This window comes from Octopus bimaculoides, chromosome 11 (genome assembly GCF_046866305.1).
Source record: "Octopus bimaculoides isolate indiv1 chromosome 11, ASM4686630v1, whole genome shotgun sequence".
Lineage (NCBI taxonomy): Eukaryota > Metazoa > Mollusca > Cephalopoda > Octopoda > Octopodidae > Octopus > Octopus bimaculoides.
The window spans coordinates 81946028-81968527 of record NC_142938.1 but is presented as its reverse complement, the minus strand read 5'-3'; the positions used below and the strand labels follow the sequence as shown (position 1 = coordinate 81968527).

The following is a 22500-nucleotide window of genomic DNA, read 5'->3' as shown; positions in this document are numbered from 1 at the left end:
GGAGGCGAACACCTCTTTCCATGTCATTGGCTTAAAATATTGAGAAACTAGGATATTTTCTTTCTTTTCTTAACATGAAACCAAAATATATCTATTCTCTATCCTATCGTATATTCTACGCTTATACATATTAAATGTATTCGTCTGTACCAGTTTTTATGTATCTGTATTGATGACGAGAATAAAAATGGTGAAATATTATATGTTAAATTTTCAGGGTAGATCACTATATTTGCCCTTTCTTTCGTTACAGTTTCGCTGAGCGTCCGGTGGCCATGTATATTTCCTTCATTGAAGCAGAACACTGATTGAAGGTTAGTATATTCGAATATATATGGATTGCCAATTAAGAGAATTTAATGAGTCTATTTTTAGTTGCTTCTTCCACGATAACAATGTATCGCAGCCAATTACAAGAAAACTACATTCGTTAATAAAATTTTTGAGCAGAAATTGTTCCAGATGTAGATGCACGCTTAACAATTTTGAGGGAAGTGGTTAGTTGATAACATAAACCTCAGTACTTGACTGCTACGTTATATTTCATGCTCCGAGGAGAAGAGCGAAGTTAACCTCGGCGGAATTTGAGCATTAAAATCCAGAAAAACACCACAAGACGTTTCATCTTCACATACCACAGGACATTTTAGAACTTCAGGGTCCGTAGACATACGAGGAGGTCCTGATTCTGACTTTTAAGGGTATAGCGAAAGTCCTTGTTGGAGGCCCAACATTCCGAGTTGTTCATTGTGACCAGTTACGTAATCCTTGCTGTTTTAAACACTAGAGCGGCCTTCCTGAGATGAAAAGTTTCCCTTTCACATTGTGCATCTGCCAACCGGTGTATTTTGCTTATAATCCCACCGAGGACTTTAATAAAAGTGTGTGTGTGTGTGTGTGTGTGTGTGTGTGTGTGTGTGTGTACGAGCTGCCGTGTGTCTGTATAGACTCCTTATCACCACGTGTATGCAGATATACAGTCCACATCGTATCTTCTTCAAAACCCCTGGCCAAGGTTTTGTTTTTTAAGGAAAGCTTTGACCATTCAAGCAAGTCTCTCCTCTCCACTACACCATCGTACTTGAGGGTAAAGGCCGCTATGAGAAAACCAAAACAGCTTTGTGCAAACGGAATCGGTGGTGTTGCTGTCAGAACGCAAAATGTTGGGGAAATTACAAACCAGCGAAATATCAGACACTTTTACATTTCCTTTGATTCTATGCGCTGAGTTGATCCTTTTCTTAACGACTCCAAATGCATAAAAGACATTGTTGTCTTTGTTGGAATTTGAACTCACATCGCACAGCGTCTTAACACGATACACTGTATCCAACTAACAAGGTTACTAGTTTAGCAGTCATTATATTTTCATATTGTGTATGTATGTGTGTAAGGTAGCGGAGTTATATATACACACATATGCCACCATCATGTATACATATCATGTATCCATAAATATATATACATATCACTATATATGCATATATATATATAAATATATATAAATTGATATCAACTTATATATATATATATATATATATATATATATATATATATATTTCTATATACATATATATACATATATATATATGCTATCAAATGATTTGCATGTCAATTCTGTATGTAGATTGATGCATATATTAATGATATCAGACATCTAAATAATATTTTCTTTCCGTGTTCATTCACTTATTTGCGTGTTTGAGATGGAATATACCTGTTTGGTATTGGCAAAATATATTATATATTCATTAAATAGTTCTGTAGATATTCGATTTAATATATAAGTATTTCATAACACCTTATATTGATCAATCGCTACGAAATGTATAATAAGAGGAGTTGGCACATCGTTATGTACAATCATACATAATACTCCACCTCGCGTTCTATTCATGTTTAGAGTCGATTTCTTATGCTGAGAGATTTAGAAGAATCTGGAATAGCTGCTGCGAATTATCAACCAGTACATCATTGGGCGTAATCAAAAATATTGAACGCCCGAAGGAATGTTATTCATATACAAGTTCCAAGCAAACACTCCAAAAAGCAAAAATGTCGGGGCAAGTATAAGCACACAAATATACAGAGATTTAGATATAAATATATAATATGCATATATACATTTACTTACACACACAGCCCTATATATTTATAAATAAATATATGTATGGGTGTGTGTATATATAAATATGTATGTATATGTATATTGTTATTCATTTACGTATTCGTGACAGGATATGAGACGCTTCAGATCCGTTAAGAGATGTTTTAAATTAGAAATTGGAGTGAGCGATAATTATTTTCCAGATTTAATTAAAGAATCTGATAAAAGCACCTGTTACCGTATTCTCTCGATTCATAACTGTGCAATCGAAGAATACTTTGGAAAATTTCCAGCAGTTGGAATACATGCATATGTGCATCTCTCTCTCTCTCTCTCTCTATCTCTCTCTCTCTCTCTGTACACATACATATATATGGTCATCCCTTAAATAATGCGGTTGTTTATACATCTTTATTTTTCAAAATTAAGATAAAAACGATTCTTTTTATAAACTAAAATATACTCTCCATCGTTTTCTACAATGCTCTTCTTCCATCTTTCTGGTAGACGTGCAAGGCCTCTCTTCCAAAATTCACTTGTCCATGATGAAAAATACTCCTGCAGTACTGTTTTGACCTCCACTACAGAATTCATATTTTTTCCATTGAAATGATTTTGAAGAATGCAAAATAAACGATGATGAGATGGGGCAATGTCCATTGAATATGGTGGTTGGGGCAAATATGATGGGAAGGGCGAATTTAGTGGATGGGGCATCGTTTCCAGTTCAAACTGCCCCAGCTTTTGGAATGTCCTTCTCGCTGTATATAGCTGAGCATTATCCTGATGGAAGAACACCTTTCATCTTGAAACCAAAGTTGGTCGTTTCCCTTCTAGCTCTGACATAGAGCTAGAAGAAAGAATGGAAATGTTTGTAGATTTCAGCGGTCCATGTGTGTACTCCTGTGTGTGTGTGTGTGTGTGTGTCATTATACAGTTTTATTTCAAGATTCCTTGCCAATAAATAAAGGGTCTGTTTCTAACCTAGATCCATGGCTCTTTCCTTGGAATTTCAACATCAACGTCCAGCCATGTTGTTTGTGGTAATTTTCTACATGCTAAATTCAAGTTTCAGTCGAAAACCACTACGATCGTGAATAAAAGGCTCCCGCTGTTATTTCAGCTGAGGACTAACCATTTATTTAACATGGCTGATAGTTGTGGCTCCAAAGTTGAAGACAGTATTCATCGTATTTTCAATAAATAGTCTGCCACGCCAAATACGCCACTTGTTGCTTCGGGTTGCGGTTTATGCATGCATGCATTTATGTATGCATGTATGCATGTATGTAAGTATGTATGTATGTATGTATGTTTGTTTGTATGTATGTATGTATATGCGTGTAGTGTGTGTGAGAAAGAAAGAAATAAAGAAAGAAAGAAAGAATGAATGAAAGAATTGGCCGATGTGCATATGCTTTATACAAGCATTAGACGAAGTAGGAAATTATTTTACTCTTAAAAGCTATATATTTTGCAGAAGAGGCAAGGAAATTAACGTCGTACATTAAACTCCAATGATTGTATGAACGGCAAGATACCTGAATAGCCATTCGGGAGGAGGGTGGAATGAAGCTGAAAGGAAATAACTGACGTATTGACTGCAATTGTCTTATCATTGTAGAAAATGAGAGAATACTTTTAAAAGTTATATTCGGTTACCCATTTTGTTAGGTCTTGCTTCGGAATCAGATATTTTGGTCGGTGAGCAGCGCTAAAATTTGTCAATGTGTGCGTATGTGTGTGTGTGTGTATGTGTGTGTGTGTGTGTGTGTGAGCTTCTATATAGGTTTTGTGTCATCATGGAGATGTGCTCTAGCATTAGCTTAATCTAGATGGCATCAGTCCTAATATGACCGTTTCTTTTGTTGCTCTTACAGCAGTTAGTATCGCCTTTGCTGCTATGGTAGCCACGGATTTTCTTTTGGCTGTTCCAGCCTTTGTATCGACCCCCTTCGACTCTAATCGGGAAACCGAGGGTCAAATGTATTTCAGCATAACCTATCCGTCTTTATATTTCTTTCATCCAGGAACACATTACCTGATATATTCTTCTCTAGAATATGGTTTAAAGGAGACTTGACTGTAATATCCGACTGTGAGTCTATTACACATCTTGAATGAAAGCGGATCTTTCAACTGTGTGCTTCCATACTACATATAACTCTTTCTAATACTCTTCGATTAAGCTTTTCATATCTGGTCTTAGCACTGGCTTTTCTTCTATCTATCGTTTTTCCTTATATGTTATATTTATTAACTATGGTTCTTTTAATCTGTCCAGGCATTAGTAAAGCACTTTCGCATCTGGTTTGCTATTATCGTGAGGTATTTAGAACAGTTTAGAAGATATATGAACGGCTCCACGTAGATTTTCACTCAACATTATTACTGCAATATGAAGATTTTGTTTACTTTCCGTTTTTTTTTGTTTGATAGACCCACCAGATTATGATGTTTCTCACTTTTGCTCCTTAGTGACTCGCTTTGTTGAAATATATTCTCCTTTATCTTATTCTGTACAAGGTATAATTTTTAGTAGGAAAGTAACGTCCAAGATAAAGAATTAAAGGTATTTGTTTGTTAAATGTTTATAAACAGATTTGAATATTCGAGCTGCAAACCACCAACCTATATATTTGCTATATCGCCAAATTCATTTATTCTTATGCTCTTTTTTTCTTCTTTAGTAATTAGATTGTAAACATTCATCTGCGCCATAGCAAAAAGGTTTAGTTAATAAATACTTTATTATTTTAAAGTCTGGAATTTATTCTATCGACTTCATTCGACTAAGAGCCAAGTCCCCATATTGTCTTTCGGTAGAAGTGACAGAAAGACGCGCGCTCACGCAATATATGTGTGTTGAGTACTCAGATATACACTATGTGGGAGCCCCTCCTACACACACACACACACACACACACACACACACACACACACACACGCATATATATATATATATATATATATATATATATATATATATATGTGTGTAGACGAACACTTGGCTGTGTGGTAAGAAGCTTGCTTCCCAAACACATGGTTCTGGGTTTAATCCCACTGTGTGGCAACTTAGGCAAGTATCTTTTACTATAGCATCGGGCCAACCAAAGCCTTCTGAGTAGATTTGGTAGACGGAAACTGAAAGGAGCCCGTCGTGTATATATATATATATATATATATATATATATATATATATATATGTATATATATATATATATATATATATGTATATATATATATATATATATATATATATATATGTGTGTGTGTCTGTGTCTCCCTGCCATCGCTTGACAACCCATGTTGGTGCGTTTATGTCCCCGAAACTTACCGGTTCTGCAAAAGATACCGATAGAATAAGTACTAGGCTCACAAAGAATAACTCCTGGGGTCTGTTTCTTCGACTAAAGTTGGTGCTCCAGCATGATCGCAGTCAAATGATTGAAACAAGTAAAAGTGTATATATATATATATATATATATATATATATATATATACACACGACAGGTTTGCACAGAATGAGCATCTAACAAATTCACAAATACACAAGGCATTAGTCGGCCCGTGGCTCCTGCAGGCAGCTACCCAGTGTGCCGCGCAATGGGATAAAGCTCGAAATTATAAAATTTTATGTAATTTTATTTCTTTCAACGAAATTCAGGAATATATGCGATGTTGAGGTTTTTAATGGCAAATTCGAAATGAAAGATCTGAATTTATTACCCTGTAAAGAGCGCTGTCTAATGGATGTAGCGATTACACTGCTCTGATATTTTTAATAACAATATGATTTTAAGCTTATTTGGGAACGAGCCTTGCGATTTATGATCATAAAGTTATGCTTTCATTTCTTAAGCGTATTGTGTCCATGAACAGGTCACTTTATTTCATGTATTGTAGTGAGTCTCCTCACTTGTAGTGAGTACCGGCCAAGTACTTGTGCAACCCTCTGTCTTTTCATTCTGAATGTTTCACTGTATCAAAGGTGAGGGTCATGAGAGGATGCCTATTACCTGTTCTTGACGATGTGGACCCCTAAAACAAAAAGCGAAGACAGGATAAGATTTATCAAGTGATACTCGCTCGGGATTGATGGCATAACTTTAATTTTTATCTTAAACTTAAGTACAAGAGAAAATTAAAGAAGAGCAGTGGTAAGTTTTTAGTGGTCATTGTTTTTCATTGTTCTGTCGAATTACTGTCTAAAGACAAAAGACATTGTTCGCTAATCGTGAATCGAAATGGTGTATTATTCTTTCACCAGAAACCGATAAATACTTCGCCGTTCTCGTTATAACCTATCAACTGTAAATTATACAAGAAATTTAAGGTTAGTTGTGAAAACTTTGAAGTGAATCGTTTAACAAACAACAGCATATTCAAAATGAATCTGAATATGTTATTTATGGAATGGCAATTTTGTGTAAAAAAAAACCGAGCGTGTATATGATTTTGTGAGTGTAATGTGTGGTGCCTGATAAAAGATGAATGGTAGTAATTTGTGTGTGTTTGTGTGCGCGTAGTGTTATTATCTTCAGTTTTATTTACATACTGAATTTTAAATAAACTTCGAGCGGCTCATTTAAATACAATGTCAAAAATTATATTTGCATTATGTAAACAAACTTTAAAAAGATTTTGAAAAGCAATATGTCTCAAAATAGTATATTTTGTGAACGTAAGCATAAAATTTAGAAGCATTTTAGTAAAACTCAGATTAAAAATAAAAATATAACCGTCACTCGCGCAAAAGAGTAGGATGTGGTGGCATACATTGTGCCTTCGTTAATTGGTTTAAGTGCAGCAAACGTTAAACGCAGATAACGACATTCTTTCGAAAAACAATTTTATTTCACTTTGCTATTGCAACTACTCTCTTTAAGAACGGTCTGTGAACTACAAATTTTGATTAGTCCCTTCATTACGGAGACAATGCATGTGTTTTACTGATCGAACAATGCAATTATATAAAAGTAAAGAAGGGTGATTCAGTGATCGCTTAACTGCCTTGAAATAGAGGCCAAATTTACATCATATTAGTCCTAGGCTAGCGAGAAAGGAGCGGACCTAATACCAAAGACATACAAACTGTGACCATCCTATTATTTGGGAAAGCTTATCTTTAATTGCATCGTAAAATATTATTTTGCTCTGTTACTGGAAAGCAATGTGTAACATATTCTTGTATTAAATACTTGAAATGTTGCTAGAGACTAAATGGAATTCGCAAAATCTCATTTCTTCCCTCTAAGAGTTGGATAATCTGATTAAAACCATCATAGAGTACATGAGGTGTTTTCAACACATAAAAACCCAACTGCAAAAGCTACGATGCAAGACATTAAAAATTCGACAGGAGCGTATTTTTTCTTAAAGAGAGTAGTTGCAATAGCAAAGAGAAATGGATTAAATGGTGAAATAAAATTGTATTTCGATAGTCTCCTATAAATAGTTTCCCATTTGCTTCTCGATGACCAACGCCACTGAATCCATCCGTAAAAGAATACTGATGTCAGCACTGATCTAACGAACCGACAAAGAAAAGACTATATTGTCCTTCGATCCCCTGAAAATAGCAGTAAAATATTTCTTACATCATATATGACCGCCTTAAAATCAGGCAGGACCCCTTAGATCATATAATCCTATATACTCCTAAACTGGCGGAAATGTCCCTGTTGGTGGGTTTTTCATCATGTCTGTTCATTCAGAGTTGATCCAAGATACCGCAGCAATGCAAAAATAATAATTTATTACTTCGTAACCTTACCTTATAGAAGTACGACTGAGTGATATACATGTTTCATCTTTACAAAGACATTTTAATCAAATATCAACAAGTGAGAGCCGAACGCGTACTATTTGGTTTTGCACTGATGCAAACTGCAAACAAATAAACATATTGCATTGCTGCTGTATTATTTTATTTCATCTACCTCCAATGAAGTGAATGGACTCTGTTTTTCATAGACATATAATTTTGTAGTTAGGAAGTCACTGAGTTCTGAGTATCGTTCCACTACGTGACAAATATTTTCTGAGTACATTATTTTAATTTGGGAGATGAGAATTTTGCAGAAGCTCATCACATGTATGTATTTATGTGTGTGTGTGTGTGTGTGTGTGTGTGTGTGTGTGTGTGTGTGTGTGTGTCTATGTGTGTGTGTGTATTTATATGTGTGTGTGTCCGTCTGTCTGTCTGTTTGTGATATATATCTTTGTGTATATGTATTCCGGTTGTGTCTTTTTATATCCCGCAACTAAGCAGGTCCGTCAATGTAGATAAACAGAATATATTACAAACTAGAATATGTGCTGCTACAGCATGGCCGCAGCTGAAAAACTGGTAAGCACCAGTAACAGAGAAAAATAATGTTTTACGATGCAATTAGAGATAAGCTTTTCCAAATAACAGGATGGTCACGGTTAGTTTGTCTTTGAGCTTATATCCGCTCCTTCGCTAGGCTAGGACTAAATAACAAGAACCATAACAACAACAATTTTTTGATTTATTAAATAGTAATTGCAACCTAGTCAAGTGTTATCTGCTATTGAAGCGACCTCAGTATATCAACCGTACTAATGTTATCATCTGGGAAGGATGAAAACATATTTCTACTGAATTGCTGCTTTTCTGTGTGTGTCTCCTCTAAATATTCAATATTAAATTACACTTGCATTAATCAAAAACTTAATATTTCGGTATTTGCTTTTAACACGCAGTAAACGTATATTTTGGTTGTTTGAAGTTCTGTTTTGTAATGATTATGTGTATTGAAGTGCAAATATATATTATGTATTCCATTATTCTGATCCTGAAAATATGAAGCTATGTCGTATAAAAACGAATGAATTAATTTACAAAATTCATGGGTTTTACACCAATAACCAGTGCACGAAAATTTTCATATTTATTATATTACCGGCAATCACAAAATATTGAATATCTTTGCCTGTGAAATATATTCTTTCTTTATTTATTTATTCATTTGTGTGTGTGTGTGTGCGTGTGTGTGTGTGTGTGTGTGTGTGTGTGTGAATACACGTATGAAAAAAATGTAAAGTTTATTTTTTTCAATTCTCTTCCAAAGAAGGTCACAATATATTTCAAACTTGAAACATGGAATTGGTTATACATATTGATAAATATAGTTTGAAATAGTTTGAAGTACACCTTTAAGCGATGAATTTTGTATGAAATAATATTAGTTTCTTAAAGTTTTGATAATCTAAAAGCTTTTAGTGAGAGAATCCTTTGAGAATATTTTCTTGTTAAATGGAATCGAATTCAGGTAGTTCATTTTTATATCTTTATTAGATGTCTCTTGGTAATGAAATATATAAGAATATATTTGCCACGAATGAATTATAAATTTCTATGTTGATCAAAGCAATAAACCAATCTAATAGAACCGTCAGTAAAGTCTAAGTAGCCTTTCTGGTAAACAAAGAACCATTTTAATGATACTGCAATGAGGAAATAATATTGAATCGGATATATCATATATCATCTATACATATACACGTAAGTATGACAATGAAATAAGAGACTAATAGAGAGGTCAATACATGCACATACAAAACTGACATATATACACTCAAACATTAATCTGAAGCTTAATTGGAGAGCAACCATATAAGCTCTTATCTATGACGATTCGCTCATCCACAATATTTTATTTCCGTACAACACAATCACGTGACCTACTTACTTCTGCCGCTCTTTTAGCTTTCTGTTTTTTTTTACTATGATTTTCATTCATCCACCTACACAGTTGATTACTATATGCACAGTTTTTCAGCTAAAAGCATAAGCGTTTCTCTCATTCCTATGTTGTTTATCATCAGGATATTTATTGCCAGGGAAAGTCGTATCAATAACCAATACACTCCTTGAGAAATTCTATCATAAAGATATTCAGTGTTTGGATGACTGGTCCACTTAAATATTACATTCCATATGAAAGCATATTGTTTTCCTGCAGACATTGTTTACCCCAATCATTTCAGTCTGGAGGGCGCACAAAAGTCATATGTACTCTTCGTCTTTCCATTCTCTACAGAAACTATAGTTATAAGTGAGTTCATCGCTTTGAGTTTTGTCACAAAGGAATCCTGATTTTATATGAAACAACAGGTGTAAACAAAATACTCTTTTTCCTAGAATTTATTTATCTGTTCGATGTTTTCATTGAATGGCATTACTAATTTGTTATTTCAAGTTAACATTATAAAGGACTGTATTTCAATCCTTGCTATGAGCTGTTTTGTCGACATTTTCGTACGTTTTGAACTTCAGATCTTTGCCCTTCTCCTCCGTCCTTCTTATAATACAAGCATGTAGCCTTATTCTTTTTACTTCAATATAATATTTTTATCAATAAATTGAACAATAAGCACCAGTAAACATAGCGTGCATTCTCCTTTCTTTTTAAAGAATATTCTCGTGTAATATATTCCTCTTTCCATATTTCTCTCCCTTTCTACCTCGCCATGTGATGTATTCACAAACACTTTTTTTGTTTCCCACTTCATGTGCACGACTGCACGAAACACTTCTCTCTCTCTCTCTCTCTCTCTCTCTCTCTCTCTCTCTCTCAGCCATGGACATTGATTTCTCTCTCTGTTTATCGTTTATCTTTCTTTTGTTCAGTTCTCCGAAATCTGTTCTAATATCACTTCGGCACAGACCAATAAAATGAAATATTTATTGCGTTCCTATTTTTTATATTTAATGGTTAATCAGATAATGTAGAATGACACCCATAGCCATTTTTTTTTCTTTACCTTCAGTTCGTAGTAACTGAAGGAGAGAATACGAAAGAAGGCAACACAAAATTATGATTTAAGGGAATAATAGTGTATCAGAATGTTGAGTTATTCTTTTCTGGGATGAATATGCTGTTCGAATGAATCAAGCAGAAAGTATTCGTTAAGGCCACCCAAGGACCTGGTAGTGGCGATACATAGGGTGATATATGAAGTCTACAACATAAAAACATGCAGTTTCAGTTAACGGACTATTTTGAACAAAACTAGCATTTTCTAGTTTCTGCCTCAAGACATTTGGCTCTGATGCCTCGAAGTTAGTTTGCATCGTAAACGAAGTATTTACGGAGCAAAATTCTTAACCAAGGTATCGCATTATGTGTTAACTCTAGTGTCTGTAGTCCTATCATATACTTAAGAGTGTGTTGTGCTCGTATCCCCTTACACCAATGAATACCTCAGTCAATCGGAAGATAGAGATCGAGCAACCAAAGAAGCAAGCTCAAATATGTAACGGTAGTCATATGATCTGACACAAATCTTTAGAGGAGGTTACCAAAATAGCTTCAGCGCACAGACTGAAACTAGTAAAGGGCTGTAAGCTAGGATGTATTATGTGATACAATAAGGTGACACAATGTTTAGAACAACCTGTAGCCAACCTGTAATATTTTCCACCAGTATTTATCGAGCATCTTACTCTAAATTAGTTTTCACTTCCACAAATAGTTGTCCCAGTTGCTGATTATGAGAAATAAGATTGTAAATATAACGAAGCTTTTTTATTTCGTTTTGTGTATGGTTTGACTTCAAGGGAATAACAAACACGTTTTAGTTTAGTTGTTAAAATAATATCAATTCCCAATCCATTACAGATACCGATTATGTGTTTTCTTATTTTATGCGTCCGTTGACATTTCTGCGCACAACTAGAACATCATCGTTGTAGAAGTCTATTTGTTTTATAAGTATGCATTTAGATACGTCCATGGTATGTTTAAAGGTATATAACAGCTGGCTTCTCCTCTAACTGTTATAAGCCCATCATGCCATAGAATAAATCATAATCGCCTTGCATCTATGCAGGGTCTCTGTCAAAACGTAATGAACTTCTGATATGTATAATTATATCTAAACCGCCGCAACAGATATCAGATTGTGTTATCCCAAATTCATGGGACTTTGCGAGGAACGGTTTTGAAATCAATATTTCGATAATGTTGAACTGAGAATTTGCATCTATTTTGATCTCATGTTTATTAAACGAGCTAACATTCTTTTTTTATTATTTCATTGTTGTATCCGAGCTGCTTTTCAAACTTTGCCGTTTCTGCGGTTCAGTAGATAGTTGATAGCTTAATCCAGCACACTTTTAAAAGGGTTTATTAGCCTTTATTGGAGTTTGTGTGACGAATTTCTCCTTGTGATCTTTAAGGGTTATGTTTGCTTCTGTTCTAACATGACTTTCGGGGCTATTATTGTTGTTTAGCGATTAACGTCATCGTAGATATTATTCGTGCTAGCTCTACCTTATGTAGTTATGCAATATTTTTCGTTTAGAATTTAACGTGTATAACTTTGTTTACTTTATGCCATTGGCTTCACTTAACCTAAACTGTGTAGAAGCTGTCAGAGTTCTTAATAGCCGTTATGCCTAATTTCAGTTCAGTTTGGAAAGTAGTAATGTATTTCTTAAATATTTTTTATCCACCGTTTCAACGGACCCAAGTCCTTTCATCCGCAGTGAGCAATCCCTCATGTTATTCTGAATTAGTATAATTACTTAGTTGTTCTCATAAAACTGCTTTCTAGCGCATTCTCTTGATATGCTCCCCAGTTTACTGATGTAAGCTTTATGCATGTTTTAACCGATGGTATGGAGAGATTTCTCATTAACGACGCGAAGGAATGAAGCTATATATTCAAGCTACCGCTTGGTTTCTTGAGAGTATTTGACACAACGCAGCACCCATGACTTTTGGAAACAGTTTTTCACCTTTAGAAGTGTCGAAGCATGAAATTAATTACCTCTTAGTACCTGGCATTCTTCAAAACTGTCACGCTTTCAAGAGTCCACCAACACTACTCATGATAAGCTAAAGCGTCTTTTATTCTTCATGGCTCTTTTACGGTTCCATTTTTCTCACTTTTTGCGTTTTAGTTAGTGCACCGTGCATGCACTTTTGACTCTCATTGCTGCTTGTCTTTCTTTGATTTATTGCGGTTTTCTCTTCCCTCCTTTATTCTTTTCCGACGAATGCTCCTAAGCATTGCATAGAATAAGCTCTTTATTAATACAGTCAATTGTGTGTTTGGATGTGACATTTGACACACATAAAAATACGATCAAAGTATATAAAAAAAAACAATTTATTTAGCTAGAAAAAAAATGCATAAAGTTTAGGTTTACAGTTCCATTTAATAACATTTCGTCTTCTTTCATTCTTTTATTTGTTTCAGTCATGTGACTGCGGCCATACTGGAGCACCGCCCTTAATCGAATAAATCGACTTATTGTTTGTATTTATTCTATCATACACGTTTGCTGAACCGCTAAGTTGTGGGGATGTGAACACACCAACATCGGTTGTGAAGCGAGGGTGGGGAACAGACACACAAATACACACACGCACACATTCACACTCACACACACACACTCACTCACACACACACACACACACACATACACACACACATATATACATATATATATATATATATATATATATATATATATATATATATATACGACGGGCATGTTTCAGTTTCCGTCTGCCAAATCCACTCACAAGGCTTTGGTCAGCCCGGGGCTATAGTAGAAGACACCACTTGCCCAAGGTGCCACGCAGTGGGACTGAACCCGGAGCCATGTGGTAGTAAGCAAGCTACGTACCACACAGTTACTGCTGCCCCTACGTTTTTTTTTAAATCTCCAATCACAAACCATTATTCGTAGGTCGTCTTATTAGTTGTATAGTAACGAGTAACTAACAGGACAAGAATCTAGGGCAGTTATAACCGGCTCTCCTTTAAAAAAAAAGCCTTAAAACGTTTGGAATATACCAGGTAGATCTTGGTAGACGTAAGATTGAGTAGCTTGTGGGTTTCTTAGCCTGGTGAATTTGGTGGGGGAATGATGTTTGCAGGCATATTAATGGAATGAAGTGGGGAGGTAAAAGTGGGGAGACAATTATTTTCTTGCGGAATAGTAGTAGTAGTAGTAAATTATACTGTTACTACTGATGATATAGGTTCGGTTGCCATAGCAATAAATGTGATGTTGGGGAAGAAGAGAATGTGTTGTACCAGCAACAGAATGACGGACAGTTACTGAGTCAGTGAGGTCGGTGCCAAATAATGGTTAATGTGAATTCTGCTCATTCTACTTCCTTCTACTTTGTTTCTGTCGCTGCTGAACTGCCGCAATGGAGAATATGTATTAGTGTGTTTTTTTTTTTTTTCGTTTTTAATGTTTTTAACGCGATGAAACTCATCCAAAATCTCAAAATTTGCTTTAGTTTATGTTCATTTTGTTTCGTTTATCTGGTATTGAAAATTAAGATAGCTTTTGTGCATTTATCACCACAGTAATATCGAAATGCGAAGTTACACCAGAAGGAATTTGAACTTAGTACGTAAAAGATCGTAAGTAAATAGCGCAAAGTATCATGTAGAGTGCTCTACTGATTGCGCCAATGCACCACCGTGAATATTTGTAAGGACGAATACCATAATACAAGCTTCAGATACAAAGCTAGCAATTCCGAAAGGAGAAAGTTTAGTCGATGCCACAGAGTTCAATACTTGACTAAAACTTCATTAATTTGAACTCCGCCGGATTTGAAATTTGAATGACTACAGTTTCTAGTATTAACACAGGTCAACACATTTTTCGGGAGGTAACATACAATGAATTAGACACCAGTGCTTCACTTACTACATTTTATCGACTCTAGAAGAAGGAAAGCTGATTTTAACCTAAAGCTTTTTTGAAATCAAAACGTCAATGTACTAATTAAACACAGCAATACATTGTCTCCGCCGCCGCCCTTTCGACTCTGTCACTTTTGCTCTTAATAATCAATATGACAACCAACTAATATAACATTAACATAGTTAGACGTACATTATTGTCAACGAGCAAATGTAAAGAAATATTTAATAACCCATTGATAGAATATTCATAATTCATGTTTTAAATAAACATTCATTTAATATTACTTTTCAATTAATTACTTTATAATTTATTTATTGATTAATGAGGCATCATCTATTTTATATAACGCATCAATTAAATGAAAGTTCATAGATTCTATATTGTCCTCATTTATCATAAAACGAATTAACGCGGAATTCTTTAAGAAATACAGAAGCACCTTATAATTTTAAGCCATTCATTTTCCAGTATTCTACAATCAGAGTTTTGTTGTTTTTGTGTAAGTCTGTGATAAGTTTAGTTGAGAGGCCAATGATCGAAGACGTTCAGGGTTGTACCCATCCTGTCTGTTTATGATTATTTTTCTTTTATTTTATTTTCGTTTCTTTCGTTTTTGAAACGCATTTTTCATATTTTGGAACTACATTATCCAGTTTTCTCCATATGAAGATGTTGTTTGGGGGAGTTTTGCTGTTATTTTTTTAAGGACACTTCTGTTAGCACATGATTCAAAACGTAGGTCGGATGGTACCAAACTGCTTAGAATTTTCATTTCAAGTCGATGCGCTCACGTCAGGAATACGCAATCAATCATATTTGGCCTCATGGGTACAACAAATGAGAAAAAGTAACTCCACCATTATAATGGAAGGAGACGTGAATAATGCCAAATCAAAGTTTTCTTCCAAATGAGTTATTTGCTCTTGATGCGAATATACTGCGGAATTGAGGACAAGGGTTTAAGGCTATAAGATAAGCCACGTAAAAAAAAATATATCGACCTCACAGATAAAAATTACTAACAGCCAGAGGGAAAAAAATATTACTGAAATCTCACCGTAGAAGTCTTTACCAAAAATACTTTCGTTTAAGAAAATATAGTTTTGGATCCATTCTTTTTTGCATATCTAGTGCAGCATCATTTATATTTACTTACAGAATAGCAATGATAAAATGGTTATGTGATTGATTGACCAGCAATAACTAGCAGCCGAATCACCAAACACATCGCAGTGCTTTGGCTGATGTTGCTAAAAATAAATAGTGAAGTATATGGCTTAAATGATTAAATACTTTTGTGCATAGATCTATTCGATGTAGAACGACTCGGTGCCAAAAGTCAAAAACAGTTAAAATTTTTAAAAAGACAAGAAAAGAAACAAAATCTTCTCAATCACCAATAAGCATCATCAAATATTTTACTATTTCCTTGCTGCTTTCACAGAGTTACATAAAGAAATACTTTCACGTTGCACTTCTCGACAAATCTCTCTCAAACGCTTATGTCTGAAACAAAATCCAAAGAAGCTGTTGGTAATACAGAAAAGTATAACAGGAGGAGCTATGGAAAAATAATCGCCTTCGCCCGATACTACGGGATTCAAATTTTACCACTTCAAAATGATTTTCAAAAATACACATTTTTTTTTTTTCGAATATATGTAAAATCTCTTCCAACGACAGAGAATGACTACATTGCAGGAGCGTTGTATACTCCCGAATATAATAAGAATGATTATAGGCAGAGGAACTCAAAGTAGACAGACTCTAGAAAGAAGTAACACTGTGAACCAGTATCGCAGGGACTTTCACGTCTACCTGCTGATTATTTTTGACAAACAGGATGAAAGTTTCTTCACCAAAGAGATCCAGGCATAGCAACACCAATGGAAGAATTGTGTCAACCACAAGGTGGGAAGGTGGAGGTGTATGCTGCAAAATAAGCCTAATTTAGTCACATTCCATGGGAGAATATTGGGAATCAATGAGATGAAGAAGACAAAGGAGTGCGTTTACTTAGGGCACACAGTGAATATGTGCCGAGGTATGGATGCTGATATCGCAAAGAGAATTAGCACTGGACGAAAGGCATTTAATTCAATAAAGGATGTGTTCAAAGCAAAGCTAGACAACAGCATATGTGCCAGGTTCTTCAAAAGCGCCGTCACATCTGCACGTTTATAATATGCAAGTGAGACGTGGGCTATTGATTGGCTACGACGCAAAGGGCCATGGAAAGATCTATGAGAGGAATATCATTACGAGAGCATATTCGAAATGAGAAAATCTGAGAACCAAGTGGAGCGAATGATGTAATGGCAGAGTAATGAAAGCGCAAGTACCGCTGTGACGCATATGGCACATGTTTTGCACACAACAGGTTCACCCGTTCAGTTGCCGAGGTCGGAGAAGGCCACTTGGAAGGCGTTCAAGACGATGGCATGACAATTTAGTTAAGCAATTTAGATGCAGATACACAGGAATGGCGCAATAAAGACAGAATTGGAAGCGCATTGTGACCAGCGGTGTATTTAGCATCTCGTTGCCTAGATGATACTCTGACACTTTGATATAGACAGAGACTACGGCAGCGGTACTGGAAATTAATAGTTATCGCCAAGCCAACATGGCAGTCCCAAAATTAGGACGAAAGCTGCCGTGAATTAGCTCCAAGAAGCCATCGCCTCTAGCTAGCTATGTGACACACGAACCTGTGTCCTTTATAACTTAGAAATATTAATAACTCTATTTCTGAAAACCAGTGGATAGATTCCACTGAAATTAGATAAATAACCTTCGAGCAGATAGTCAGCAGCGCCGCCTGGCTAAGGCTTGGCTACTCTGCATTGACAAGGGGCAACACCCTGAAACTAGTCTAGTCTGCAGATGCCAAACCAGCAGGGGGACACTGCTGACCTCCCCTGTTCGAAGGTTATAAAGGACACAGGTTCGTGTGTCACATAGCTAGCTAGAGGCGATGGCTTCTTGGAGCTAATTCACGGCAGCTTTCGTCCTAATTTTGGGACTGCCATGTTGGCTTGGCGATAACTATTAATTTCCAGTACCGCTGCCGTAGTCTCCTTTAGAGAGACTTAGAAATATTAATAACTCTATTTCTTAAAACCAGTGGATAGATTCCACTGAAATTAGATAAATAACCTTCGAGCAGATAGTCAGCAGCGCCGCCTGGCTAAGGCTTGGCTACTCTGCATTGACAAGGGGCAACACCCTGAAACTAGTCTAGTCTGCAGATGCCAAACCAGCAGGGGGACACTGCTGACCTCCCCTGTTCGAAGGTTATAAAGGACACAGGTTCGTGTGTCACATAGCTAGCTAGAGGCGATGGCTTCTTGGAGCTAATTCACGGCAGCTTTCGTCCTAATTTTGGGACTGCCATGTTGGCTTGGCGATAACTATTAATTTCCAGTACCGCTGCCGTAGTCTCCTTTAGAGAGACTTAGAAATATTAATAACTCTATTTCTGAAAACCAGTGGATAGATTCCACTGAAATTAGATAAATAACCTTCGAGCAGATAGTCAGCAGCGCCGCCTGGCTAAGGCTTGGCTACTCTGCATTGACAAGGGGCAACACCCTGAAACTAGTCTAGTCTGCAGATGCCAAACCAGCAGGGGGACACTGCTGACCTCCCCTGTTCGAAGGTTATAAAGGACACAGGTTCGTGTGTCACATAGCTAGCTAGAGGCGATGGCTTCTTGGAGCTAATTCACGGCAGCTTTCGTCCTAATTTTGGGACTGCCATGTTGGCTTGGCGATAACTATTAATTTCCAGTACCGCTGCCGTAGTCTCCTTTAGAGAGACTTAGAAATATTAATAACTATATATATATATATATATATATATATATATATATATATATATATTGTTAGGATATCTCTCAGAACAGTTCGTAATCATCTTTGTTAACTTCGAACATCGATCATATCAAAAACCTTTACTAACGACTGCTAGCATTAAATGAATTCTTCTGTAAAAAGCTAAATAAGTTCACTCTTGATGTATATATCCAGTAACGCGCAGGCGTTACTGGTGATGATGTACTGCATTGGTACGAAGTTACTTATGTCTGTTTAAGAGAGTGCGATATTGAAAGAGATCGGGAAAAGGATATGGTGATGGTGAAGATGTTGTTGTTGCCACCGCTGCTGCAGGTGATGATGACGGCTATGATGTCGATGATGATCATCATCATTCATCATCATCATCATGACAATGTTGACACAGAGATGATGGAAATGTTAATTATATCAGATCAACAAAAACAACAGCAACAACAACAAGAGCATCAGCAGCAATCATTGCAACGTGTCTAAAAATAATTCCTTTTAATGCATAAGAATTTATTTCCAAAATCTGGTTATGTGCAGTATTCCTTAAATTAGTGCTGTAATTCCTCGTCTAAAATTGGTTCAGCATCGATTGAGAATATAAAGAAACGAAAAAGTGTAAAGAAATGGAATGAAAAAGTTTGTCAAAATGACATTATAAGGCGTTTTCTTTTTCTTTTTTTTATTTCTTCTTTTGTTATCTTTTACTTGACTGAAATTTATTAGTATTTTGTAAGGTAATAGGGTGCGTATTTTATTAATTTTGTAAAGATAGACTATAAAAACTAAGAAATAAGGAAAAAATAGAGTAAAATTTCTATTCGTGGAATTGAGTATAGGTGCCTGAAAATAGATAGAACACCAAGTCTTGGGAGGTTCCGGTTTTCGCCGATGCATTCACATGATTTATTCAAATATTAAATGTAAAGTAGCGAGAAGCGGAAGAGTGTCGCGAGGAAAAAAGTTCAGTGGAGGAGTTTAAGAGGAAGAGTATATTAAGTAGTGGGTCGTATATAAATGTAGAGAGAGAGAGAGAGAGAGAGAGAGAGACAGAGAGAGAGAATGATTCGTATATAAAAACAACAACAACAGTATTGATAAGGACATTTTCAGAAAGGGAAATTAAAGACTTGGAGTTCAGTGTTGTTAGAATTTGAAATAGTTACAAATATGAACAATCTTGCAAGTACCAAGGAATGAATGAGGGCTCTGGCCTTCAGCATGCGTACATGAAAGAGAAGCTCAGAAAGGAATGTTATAGGAGAATTCGAGCAGTTCTGAAATTTGTGTTTAATGCACGTAACCAGGTGTTAGCCATAAATTTCAGTTACAATACAGTGCTTGTGTTGAACTGGAATATCAGTGAATTAAAGAAGATTGATGGGAAAATCCGTAAGCTACTGGCTTGTAATAAGATACACCATCTACAGACAGATATAACTCGTCTTTACTTTCCCAGAGGCTAAGAAGGTCGTAGATTGATCCAAGTTGAACTCTCTCAAAAAACCACCACAACTGGAATGGTCAAATATATTGAAACAACATATGACTTGATGTTAAATCTCATTGAAAATCGTAAAAAGCTTCATTCAGTCATGAAGGAGACTAAAAAAATCTTAACAAACTTTAAAAGAAAAAGAATAAGCCGGGTGAATCATTGGCGATTCAGAAAAATACTTAGCTCCATTTCTGTTACTTTCTTTACGTTCCGGGAAAGATGTTTTGCGACATTTCTTCCGGATTTATGTTCTGAATTCAAATTCCACAGAGGCCGATTTGCCTTTCATCCTTTCGCAGTCGATGAAATAAGTACAAGTCGAGCACTGGGGGCGGTGTAATCGACTCATCCTCTACCCCGAACTTGCAGGCTTTGTGCCAAAAATTTGAAAGCATAATTAGGGTCGATGTGATCGATTAACCCTCGCCACCTCTCAAATTTCTGGACTTGCGCCTACAGTAGAAAAGATTATTATTATTATTATTATTATTATTATTATTATTATTATTATTATTATTATTATCTTACATATTAAAACTGAAAAAGTCTGTGTCTGTGTGTGTATCGGTATGTCCTCGTTTTGCGTCAAAACGGCCCGACCGATTTTTCTTCAACTGCACACGCACATTGCTCATGTGTCTGGGGAGGTTTTAAGCATAAATTGATTTCGAAAAAATGTTTCGGTAAACGGCGGGAGGAATAACATTTGGGTGTGAGTGAACGGTGGAAGTAATTATTTTTAAGCTTCCAAGGGAAATAACCCATGCCCTCCTGGAAATAATCACCAATGGAAATAACCCATCCATTTTCAATATGCTTATTTCTTAGTATTTGAACTATTTTAGCTATTTTCTCAATTTATCCAATCCAACGCTTAAACAAGCAAATAGTATTCTTCTAAACAATAGATTCACATATTTCGGTTAGTGACTAAGTCACGAATATACCAACACTAGCGCTGCTGAAGGTATTATTCTTTGGAAACGCACAAAAAGCCTTTTTCACAGTTGATCACTTTGAATTGTTATTATCTCATATCTGATTAGCCTGTTATTACGTAACATGTTTCACGATTTTAGTATTAGCATTTCCTCCTAAGATCTATATACTCTGGGAACGTGTGTCTTTACATTCCGTAACCTAGCGGTTTGGTGAAAGACACTGACAGAATGAGTACTAGGCTTACAAAGAATAAATACTGTGGTTGATTTCTTCGTCCAATGGCGGTGCTCCAGCATTGCCGCAGTCACATGACTGAAACAAGTACGAGTAAAACAATAAAATCTATGCCATTCTAATTCAGATCAAAGCCGGTTATCTCTGCTAGTTATTATTATTATTATTATTATTATTATTATTATTATTTAAGGCGGCGGGCTGGCAGAAACGTTAGCAAGCCAGGTGAAATGCTTAGTGGTATTTCGCCCGCCACTACGTTCTGAGTTCAAATTCCTTTCAGTGTCGATAAGCTAAGTACTAATTGAGCCCTGGAGACGATACAATGGACGTAACCCTCCTTGAATATTGCTGGCCTTGTCCCAAAATTTAGATTTGGAATTGTTAGCTTTTCTCTTTATTTCTTTAAACTATCTACTGCGTTAGTATCAATGCTATTACAATTTTTCTGCAGCTGGCCTACTTTTTTCATGTGACAGTATAAGGGATACAAGTTGACATGTATGAATTGTGTTATTCTGTTGTGTATGTACATACACAACAGAAAGCACAGCAAAAAAAAGCATAAACACACACACACACACACACACACACACACACACACACACACACACACACACACACACATGTATATATATATACATGTATATACGTGTACGTATTCGCACTTGAAATATCCATTTGTCGTTACTCTAAGTTTCGTTTGCGTCTATACGATTCTATGATAGCAGGTTTCAAACGAAACTCTCAGATCTGAAATTATATAATTGAAGCAGTTCTCACGTAAGATCTGTGAGAAAGAGATATGATGGAACAGATTTTAATCAATAGATATTGCAAAACAGATTTGATTTAACGTTTGAGATAATCGACCAATTCCTGAGGCATGAAAATCCGGGAATAGAGTTAAACGGAAGAAAATTAAATTGATTTATATCCTTCCATTCAGAAGTACGTCACCATGGAGATAATATATTGAACCAGCTGATCAACGCTCTTGGGTTATACGCTCAAATCCGTTGCAAGATATTCGGAATCTTCCGCATCAGTAATCTTTATGATTCTTAGTCTTATATAGAGCTACACGTGTGTTGTGCATGTATGCATGTGTATATATTTGTGTGTGTTTGTAAGTGGGCAAGCATGGGTGCATACACGT

General features: G+C 35.8%; 1 protein-coding gene across 7 annotated transcripts in view; it reads left to right on the top strand.

The window, feature by feature from the left end:
* LOC106869985 (metabotropic glutamate receptor) overlaps positions 1-22500 on the top strand; it is a 386369-nt gene that overhangs the window by 214751 nt on the left and 149118 nt on the right. For all 7 annotated transcript variants that reach the window (XM_089360478.1, XM_089360475.1, XM_052971958.2 and 4 more), the window contains one exon: positions 254-314. The gene's annotated coding sequence lies outside the window, so the exon portion shown is untranslated. The remainder of the gene's footprint in view (positions 1-253; positions 315-22500) is intronic.